This window comes from Taudactylus pleione, unplaced genomic scaffold (genome assembly GCF_031769625.1).
Source record: "Taudactylus pleione unplaced genomic scaffold, aTauple2 ptg000108l, whole genome shotgun sequence".
Lineage (NCBI taxonomy): Eukaryota > Metazoa > Chordata > Amphibia > Anura > Myobatrachidae > Taudactylus > Taudactylus pleione.
In genome coordinates, this window is record NW_028284510.1 from 3,590,367 (window position 1) to 3,600,529 (window position 10,163).

The 10,163-nt window shown below is 35.5% G+C and overlaps 1 pseudogene; it reads right to left on the bottom strand.

The window, feature by feature from the left end:
- Positions 1-1,678: 1,678 nt before the first annotated feature.
- Positions 1,679-9,290, bottom strand: LOC148525459 (N-formyl peptide receptor 2-like; annotated as a pseudogene).
- Between the last annotated feature and the right edge of the window lie 873 nt (positions 9,291-10,163).

Sequence of the window (10,163 nt, forward strand, 5' to 3'; positions counted from 1 at the left end):
AAAGTCTCATATTCTTCATCTATGTCTATGATGTAGGTGGAAAAAGAAATGTCAATAGTGGACTCAGAATATGTTGAGTCCCAGGTACATCTTCTTCTAGGGGTATTGGTGACTTTTTATTCTGTATTAAAGATGTTCTCCTGTGTATTTTTGTCATGTCTTACTGATATGTCAGATTATTATTTTTTTGTACATTGGAGTCTTGTCCTTGATGGGATGTTTAGTGGATTTCATTAATGTTTTCTTTGTTTGTGTTTTGTATATTGACCTTTTCATTGGCATTTGAGTCCTTGCCACAATTGCAGTTGTTTTGTGTTTTCCTTTTAATATATTTTTACATTTATTTTTAATTCCTATTTTATCTCTAATTATTTTGGATTTCTTAGTATCGATTATGGATTCTTTATTTTTCTGGAGTCCGTTACTAGCTAAATTCTCTAGCTTAATTAATTGTTTGTCTGTTCTATAGATGTCTAACTTTTCATTGAGGACTCACTCCCTACACTGTCATTCAAAAGGCTAAAGTACTTATTATAGGCAAGCAAAAGGAAACTGTACTGCCTTGTGGGTTGGAGGTACCCAGCTGAATCCATCCTTTTTTATGTTTTTTCTTTGACAAGTTGTGATTGGGAAGGGTTGCCAAGCCAGTATTTTACCTATTGCCTATTTAGGCCTTAATTCATTTATGGGTACTAATTTAAAAGTAGTGGACATGGAGAATGCAAGTATATTGTATTGGATAGCACCACAACTGAAATAACATTAGATATATCAGCATGGCATCTACTACGTACTAGCTCACCTCAACAAAATCATATATGCTCTACACTCAAGAGGGAAGACTTTGATGAAGTTGGCTGGCTTAATACTATATTGCAATATCTTGGAAATTTTCTGAAATCAAATACAGTTAGGAGTGATATTAGGTGAGTACAGAGCATGTATATATTTATTTTACATGGTATAGTTAAATACCACAGGTACCACAGATTTAGGGCCTCATTTATCAACAAGTTTTATCATATGCAACGAGTGTTAAAACTCATTGCATATGATAATGGTGTTTGTCCCAATCAGCTCCTTACTATCACCTGATTGAAATATGACAGTTGGAAGCTGATTGGCTAAAGCACCATTTATCATATGCAACAAGTTTTTTGTTGAATATGTTAAAACTTGTTGATAAATGGGGTCCTAACTATGCTTAATTCCTAGTGGTGAGGAGTTCATGTTTTTGTGAGTCAGTTTACGAACTGGCCAGAAGAAAAGACTGACAAAATTGGCTGGTTTAACACATTTTTGCAAAATTTTGGAACAAAATTCCCTGAAATAAAATATAGTTTGGAGTGTAATTAGGTAAATGCTGGTCATGTATGATTTCTTTTTTGAAATGGTGTGGTCACATACTGTAACTCAGGTACTGCAGATAGTTGAGAGGCATGGATTAAAGCCTATCTATGCATGTTACTTGTTACTGTTCAATCGGTTTGGACCAAGAGATCTAAATTGGTGTGAATGTTACGTACATTTGAAGTTGAATTATGTACCAGACTAATTCCAAGTAAGCCGAACTATTGTGTCTCCACTATCAGAAACAGGAGCAAGCTTATATGCGTAAAAAGAGAATTTAATTATATTAATAACATGTAGCAACTTACATATATAAAGCTAGGCAGCACTATGTAGAAATGATAACTTGAACAGCATTTTGTTGTATCATTAAAAAACCAGTGTCATTTCCCCATACAAGTCTGCTCAAACTTTCATTTAAAGCCCCTTTTAGTCTTGATTGTATAGTATGTAATAAAATGACTTTAACATTATGAAGACATAGAGGATGGGATTGATGAAACTGCTGAAGTAAATCAGCCATACAGAAATGCTAAATATTGTGATATTAATATTAATATATGCTTGCATTAAAATAATAAAGTGAATTGGAAATGTACAGATAAAGAAACATACAGGTAGTATGACTGCAGTGATGATCTTATAGGGTCGCTGTTTCCTCTTTGGTGTTTTAACTTTTCTAAGTTTAAAACAAATTAGACAATGACACATCAGAATGACAAAAAAAGGAACAATAAACATGGTGACAAATCTGGTGATGTCCATTATAGTATGATAATTATAATTTATATAAGGTATAATTACTTGAGGAAAAGTTAACATAAATGCCACCACCAAAAGTATTGCTGAAATGGTGCATGCTAATTTGGGTGTTCTATAAATTTTGTACCAAACTGGCCACATTATGGAGACACAGCGGTCAATACTCATGGCGGTTAAAAAAAAGACACTAGCACACATGTTCAAAAACATAAAAGCAATTAAGACTACAGTAACAATATAGTTTGGCGGAAAAAATGTAATAGGGATAGAAGCACAACATATGAGGTCGGCTATGGCCAGGTTAAGGAACCACACAGAGCTGACTGTCTTTAACATGAACCCAGCAATCCAGATAACCAAACTGTTCCCTACAATTCCCAAAACAAAAATTATGCCATAGAAATAGATTGTCAGTATTGTTTGTATTTGGAAATAACTGGAGTCATCATCTGATACTGTCCGATTAGAGAACGTCTGATTGTCCGAGAGATTATAGTGCAGAGAAGATGTTGCCCTGAAAGCAGATTAGAGCATAAACAGTGGTATTGTTAATTATGTTTGATGCTTAAATTAAACTTAAAAGCATTATGCTAGCACAATAACTCAACAATGTTTATGTTCCATTATTTTACCCATCACAGTACAGTTTTTTCTAACACATTTCCCCCTGCTAAAAGAAACAATATTGCAGTTTTATATTTTCCTTGGCAGACAGGTAAATGAGTAACAATGTCCAAAGTCACTACATATGTATCCTCATGCATCTTTGCCGAACAGCCCCCCTTGGCGCTCCAGGTCACATGCATCTCAGTTAGCGCCAGTTGTCTTCTCTGCATCTTTTTCACTCAAAAATGCATCTTATTTTGTGTGTAACTGAGTTGAAATCTGTACACAAAATGCTAGGGTGCAGCAGCAGCAGCTTTTCTCTATGCCAAGTTCCGTTAAGCTTTATTTACAGACATATTCGCACACAGATATACAAGTGTAACATATCAAATTCATTAGCAGTCTTCTAGTACATCACATTGCAACTAAGATACAGACACCCTGTGATAGTAAAGGTGCACAGGCCCAGGCATCCATCACCACATATCGTATTGAGGCTAGATGTATGAGGACACCTCTGTACAGTAAGCTTGAAGTATGCCCCCTACTTTAGAAAGATTGGTTTACAATTATTATAGGATACATACAAAATTGCTTGTCCTTTCCATTAAATTCCCTTTAATGTATCATATTTGTGTTAATTAAATTAAAAAGTAAAGATAATAACAAGTAGAGGGAAGAAACATATGCAAAAAAAAGACAAATCACAGATGCACAACTCCAAATGACTAATTATGTATAAATACATTTTGCAATAACATTTTGCAATAAATAGAGGTTTTTAGCATAATTATGGCCAAGGTTATGGGCCTACCCACCATATCCAGGTAACCTCTGTAGGGTAGGTCCCTAACATGCTGGGGTTCAAATTCAGAGTGCAGGACACCCCCAAACCAGCTCAGCCAAGCCACACTAGGGCATCGCTCTAATGAGAAAGGTGAAGTGTAAAGTAAGATAGATAAGAGCAGATATGGCTGCATATATAGAGTAGAAAAGTGAAAATACATATATAATAAACAAACAGTAAAAGGGTTAAAATGTGCAAAAATGGAAAAATGTGTTGTAATGTGATGCAGTGAAGCAGACCAACCAAAGCAATCCAGGGGACCCACGCCCCAAAAATCAACCCAAAGCTGCACTACAGTATATAATTTGTATGACTTACCCATATTGTGCCTTTTAATAGTGTGCATTCACAATGCCAGACTCCATGCTCTAAACTAATTGGGGAGGAGTGCTAGTCCAGGCTGAAGGTATCTCTTGCCTTCAGGTGTGCAATTAAGCAAACTAAATGGAGTATATGGGAAAGGGTCCTAGACTGTACACCCTGAATATATATAATGGGATGTGCTACCTGTTGAGACTGTTAATGCAGACACAAACAAATACAAATCACAGGTGCACAACTCCAAATTACTAATTATATATAAATACATTTTGCAATAACATTTTGCAATAAATAGAGGTTTTTAGCATAATCATGGCCAAGGTTATGGGCCTACCCACCATATCCAGGTAACCTCTGTATGGTAGGTCCCTAACATATTGGGGTTCAAATTCAGAGCACAGGACACCTTTTGTGTCTGCATTATAGTCTCAACAGGTAACACCTCCCATTATATATATTCAGGATGCGCAGTCTAGGAAAAAACATATAGCCTGATTAAGAGATAGATGATTATGTCTGTGTTGCCGAAGTTAGGGGTTTATGTATCAAGCAGTGAAAAACTTAAAGAAGCAGACTAGTGGAGAAGATACCCATGGCAATCAATCAGCTCCTACCTATTATTTTATAGACTGTACTTGACAAATGTTACTTCAAAGTTGATTGGTTGCCATTGGCCTTGGATAGGGCATGGGTTCCCACTGTAGCTATATAGGAAAAAGATATCCCACAGATTTCCTCACCTCATCTACTAGTGAATCATATGGATAAGACCATTAGGTCCATTTGAAAACTATTCATTGTGTTTGTTTCACCTGCTCAAAGGAGATATATGGTCTCGGATGAATCGGGCACCTGTTTGAAATGCAGACACTCACATTCCGCCTTTTTTCACAATAAGTGGGAATGTGGAAAAATAAAAAAATTCCAGAGAAAAAAGTTATGGCTTTTATTAATGGGGTTTGCAAATTACAATTAGTCACTGACCTTTGGCAATATTGTGTGCAAATTTCTCTAGCTGGGATTTGAGAGGAAGGAAAGATGAGCTTGTCCCTTTTCTGATGCTGATGGTAATCTTGACAAGGAAAATAATTTTGAGAAACTGGATAGTATCCACCCCACCGATTGTTGTCAGCTGTAATGACCACCCTTTTGCAATTACTGTTTTTGGACAGGAGAGGCACTCTGCCTGATTTTGAAGAGAGAGTGACTCGATTTAATAACAAATGGGGAAAGTTTATTGACTCATGGGATCGAAATTCTCAATCCTATGTCTTTAAAAGGAGGGGGGAGGGAGGCGTGAGGCTTGGTCTGTTAACCGTATCACAAGTTTAGTTCCTTTTTATTTTTATTATATATTTTCAATTTTGTATTTTATATCTGCAATTTGTTATGAATATTATGAATACAGCAAAGAGGTAATTGTTTTTAATTGATGGTTCAATATTTATCACCTCTTTGGGCCTAGAAGGCCAGTTCACACTTCTGGATATTGAATCTTTTACTATAATTATAATCTGTTGCACAAGATGTAATCATTTGGATGTTTAAGATCTTTTGTATTGTTTGTATCGCTTTTGCATCTTGTTTTTCGAATAAAATTCACATTTTAGGGAAAAAAAGCTGTGATAAGATGCAAAAGGTTAAATAATGGATGAGTGCAATGCGCTTGTGGTGTAAAAGCAGCTCAGTATTATTGATAGTATATAAAAATGAGAATGAGCGCTATATGGATAAATTAGGCATAATAAACGTGTAACATAAAATAAACATAAATGATATTGATGTCCATAGTCTTTTGACTAATGTGGGAGGAAATTCAGGACCCGGTCCGGGTGATGGTCCACCTATGCCCGTACTACCTGTCCCTACCTTACATCTTCTTAGGGGTTACCTCTGTCGGGGACTTCCCTTTGCTTCTTTGGCGGGGACTTGTTGTGGGCAGTCGGCTGTGCCGCGGCGCTGGTTGATGACATCTAGCGCCCGGCGCCGGATGTAATACTCGAGTCCTGTTAGGCGTTTGTCAGAATTGAATGTACTGCTTCCTCTTTCCTCCTTGCTTCTATGCGTTTCAGACCATCTAGGTCCTTTCTCAAGAATGGGAGAGACCTCTCCCACAGCTCTTTAAATAGGTAAAACTTTATTGGTAATTAGTTTAAAAACTGGATGTGCCTCAGGTTTTGGTGTCAAGCACATGTTCCTGGGCCAAATAAACAAAAAAAACAAAATGGTTTAGAAGTGTTAAAACCGTTTATTATGCTTAAATTATGTGTGACTGTATGTGTTATAAAAAGGATTTGAGTTCTATATCTATGTTTAAACCATTCGGTTACAATGTGTTTAAAAGAAAGATCCATTTTGTTTCTGTTCTCTTCAAGAGGTTTACCACATCTTCTCCTCTCCAATGGGGTAATATCTTCTGTATTCCCATAAATTTTAGCCCTTTGGGGTCTCTGTTGTGATGGTTGAGAAAGTGGGCCGATAGACTGGGTGGTAAGGCCCCTTCTTATATTGTAGATATGTTCTGATATCCTTATTTTCAGTTTACGTTTTGTTTGTCCTACGTACTGGATCCCACAGGGGCATTGGAGTAAATATATAACTCCTTCACTCTCTCATGATATAATTTCTTTTATTTTGTACTTTTGTACATTGGAGAGGAGAAGATGTGGTAAACCTCTTGAAGAGAACAGAAACAAAATGGATCATTCTTTTAAACACATTGGAACCGAATGGATTAAACATAGATATAGAACTCAAATCCTTTTTATAACACATGCAGTCACACATAATTTAAGCATAATAAACGGTTTTAACATTTCTAAACAATTTTTTTTTTTTTTTAAACTTTTTTTTTTGTTTTTTTTGTTTATTTGGCCCAGGAACATGTGCTTGATGCCAAAAACTGAGGCACATCCAGTTTTTAAACTAATTACCAATAAAGTTTTACCTATTTAAAGAGCTGTGGGAGAGGTCTCTCCCATTCTTGAGAAAGGACCTAGATGGTCTGAAACGCGTAGAAGCAAGGAGGAAAGAGGAAGTAGTACATTCAATTCTGACAAATGCCTAACAGGACTCGAGTATTACATCCGGCGCCGGGCGCTAGATGTCATCAACCAGCGCCACGGCACAGCCAACTGCCCGCAACAAGTCCCCGCCAAAGAAGCAAAGGGAAGTCTCCGATGGAGGTAACCCCTAAGAAGATCGGCGGTAAGGTAGGGACAGGTAGTACGGGCATAGGTGGACCATCACCCGGACCGGGTCCAGACTTTCCTCCCACATTAGTCAAAAGACTATGGACATCAATATCATTTATGTTTATTTTATGTTACATGTTTATTATGCCTAATTTATCCATGTAGCGCTCATTCTCATTTTTACATTAAGATGTAAATGGTGTATTAGCCTATATCTAAAGATTCAAGGATTGAAATGAAATGTGCAGTACTGTATATATATGAATAAACAAATGGAGTGAAAATCAGAGAAAATAAGAAAAAGTCCCAAAAATCCAAGATTTTCAATTTTGGTCAGCATGCACTGCCTTATAACTTAGGCCCGGATTGTTCTTCTTTTCAAAGTTCCCCGTATCCACCACACAGGTAATAGATCACTACAAATAAAGTAAAAGGAGTGCCATAGTGCATTATCTCAGGTGTTTATTTCCATTAACACATCATGAATAACGTACCAGACAGAGCGGTCAGACCACTGCAGGTGAAAACAGCATATAGAAACAAATCTCCAGTAACAGGCAGGTTGTCTCATCAAAGTAACTTGTCTCACATAATAACGCTAGGCCACACCCCTATGCATTTCGTCACTTGGACTTCGTCAGAGGGCTGGCCTAGCGTATCCAGGACTCCCCTTTTAAACATAGAGCTACTAATCACTTTGTTGCACCCCGTTAAGCCTTTGCTTAATCAAACAGTTACAGCATATAATACTTATAATGAGTTTGAGCATATATATATATATATATATATTGCTGTTCTTACTGCACAATACCTTCATATAGCAGCAATTACTGGCTAATAACAATAAGTATTACTATACCCGGCAAATATAACCCAATTCAATTTATAATACATCAACGAAAATTAATAAAAGATGACAGTTCAATAAAACGTACACTTTACAATTATTAAAAAATAATTGTTAAAAATAATTAATCTAGTAGCTATTAATAACACTTAACAAGTTTTTTTAAAAATGCACATACATGGAAGTTCAAAACAAATTGTTATCAAACACCATAAGTCAATGAGAAATGTATATTATGAAAAATAAATATATCAAAAGAATTATATCATAGAAGGGAAAAGGGAACTTTAAATGAATTCTTTGACTGGAAAATTCAGGATAAGAAAGAATCAGGATAAAAATGGTGTTATCTCAAACCCTTCATTCAGACCTGTAGGATGCAGTGTGTTTAAGGTGACAATCTAATATGTTTCTCTTTTGGATAAAAGATTCAATCTATCACCACCTCTTTGCTCTAATTTAACGTGTTCTATACCAAGGAATCTCATATTCTGTAATTTACTTGTCTGGAAAGTTTTAAAATGGCGTGGAACACTATGATTTTCAATTAGATTTTTTATATTCCTGGTGTGTTCCAGGATTCTAATTTTCAGGGAACGCTTGGTCTTTCCCACTTACTTTTTTCCACAGCCACATATCAACATATAAATCACATGTCATGTTACAATTAATTATTCCCTTAATTTTATATTCTTTTAAAACTATCATTGCCAACAAAGCTTTTATGACCCTTCAACCCATATTAGCAAACTTTGCAAGAATCCCATGTGTAAAATCCCTATGCTTTATTTAAAAATGATACAGGTTCAACATGGTTATTATACACAGGTAACAAACTAGGACACATTAAATTCTTCAGGGTTTTTGCTCTTCTAAACACAAGTTCAGCTCTATTAAGGACAAATGTAGACAAGACCGGACCCATCGTTAACAGATGCCAATGTCTATTTAAAATCTTTCTAATTTCTTCACTTTGACTAGAATATTGAGTCACAAAAGGGCATTTAAATGTTTTCTCCTTATCGCTGTTCTTCATCTTGTTTTTATGTTGTAATAATGTAGATCTTTCAATGTTTCTTGCCCTCAATAAATTAGTCATTTTTAATTTATCTAAATTCCCCCTATCAGCTACTAGTAAGAGTTTATTGCAAAAAGGACTTAGTTTTGCCCCGACAGCGGTTATCAATAAATTTCAGACATATGTGGATTTAAATCTATATATATGCAGGATGACATTAAAACGACATTTCATACATAATGATAATAAATCCATGGCACCTTTAAAAAATAGGGATATAAATCCCGGAGATTACTCTGGTCTTAAGAAACAGTACCTTTTACCCCATTGAATCACGGGGTTCATGTTTGGACCTTTTCTCCAAATTAGTAAAAAAAGATTTAGATAAAATCAATGACACCTTTAAGATTAGAGAAAGTGACCTTACAAAAGGTGAAATTCAATCATTGAAACTGTTAATTGCTAATAAAGAACTAGATATCAAACAGGCGGATAAAGGGGGGGTACTGTCATCATGGACAGAGATAAATATGTACAAGAAATGTTGAGATTAATATCAGATACTAACTCGAATATGAAATTATCCTGTGATCCAACAAAAGAGTATTTGGTAGATATTAAAAAGCTAATTGATAAGGGGTTATCAGATAAAGTATTAACATTGGATGAATATAAATATTTGTATAATGAAACCCTGAGAATTGCTACAATATATCATTTGCCCAAGATCCATAAGGATCAAAAATCCCCACCAGGTTGCCCAATAGTTTCTGGAGTGGACTCTTTAACTTCAAGATTCTCTGAATATGTTGATACATATCTGAAAAAATATGTCCCCCTTTTAGACTCATATGTTAAAGACTCCACCTATGTATTGCAGATAGTGAACAATCTGAAGTGGAGAGATGTCTATAAATGGGGTACGATTGATGTTCAATCTTTATATACTTCGATCCCCCATGAAAAGGGTTTGGAGTGTGTCAAATCAGTACTAGAAAGTGATCCTGACATGCTTCCTACTAAAATTGAGTTTATGATAAATGCAATTCGTTTTGTGATGCAACACAATTATTTTATTTTTTGGGGTGAGTTTTATGAACAGACGTGTGGAGTTGCAATGGGGACGATTTGTGCTCCAAGTGTGGCTAATTTATTTCTTGGCGAGTGGGAGAAAAAATATATTCATTTTAATAATCCTTTCTCATATAAATTAATTGT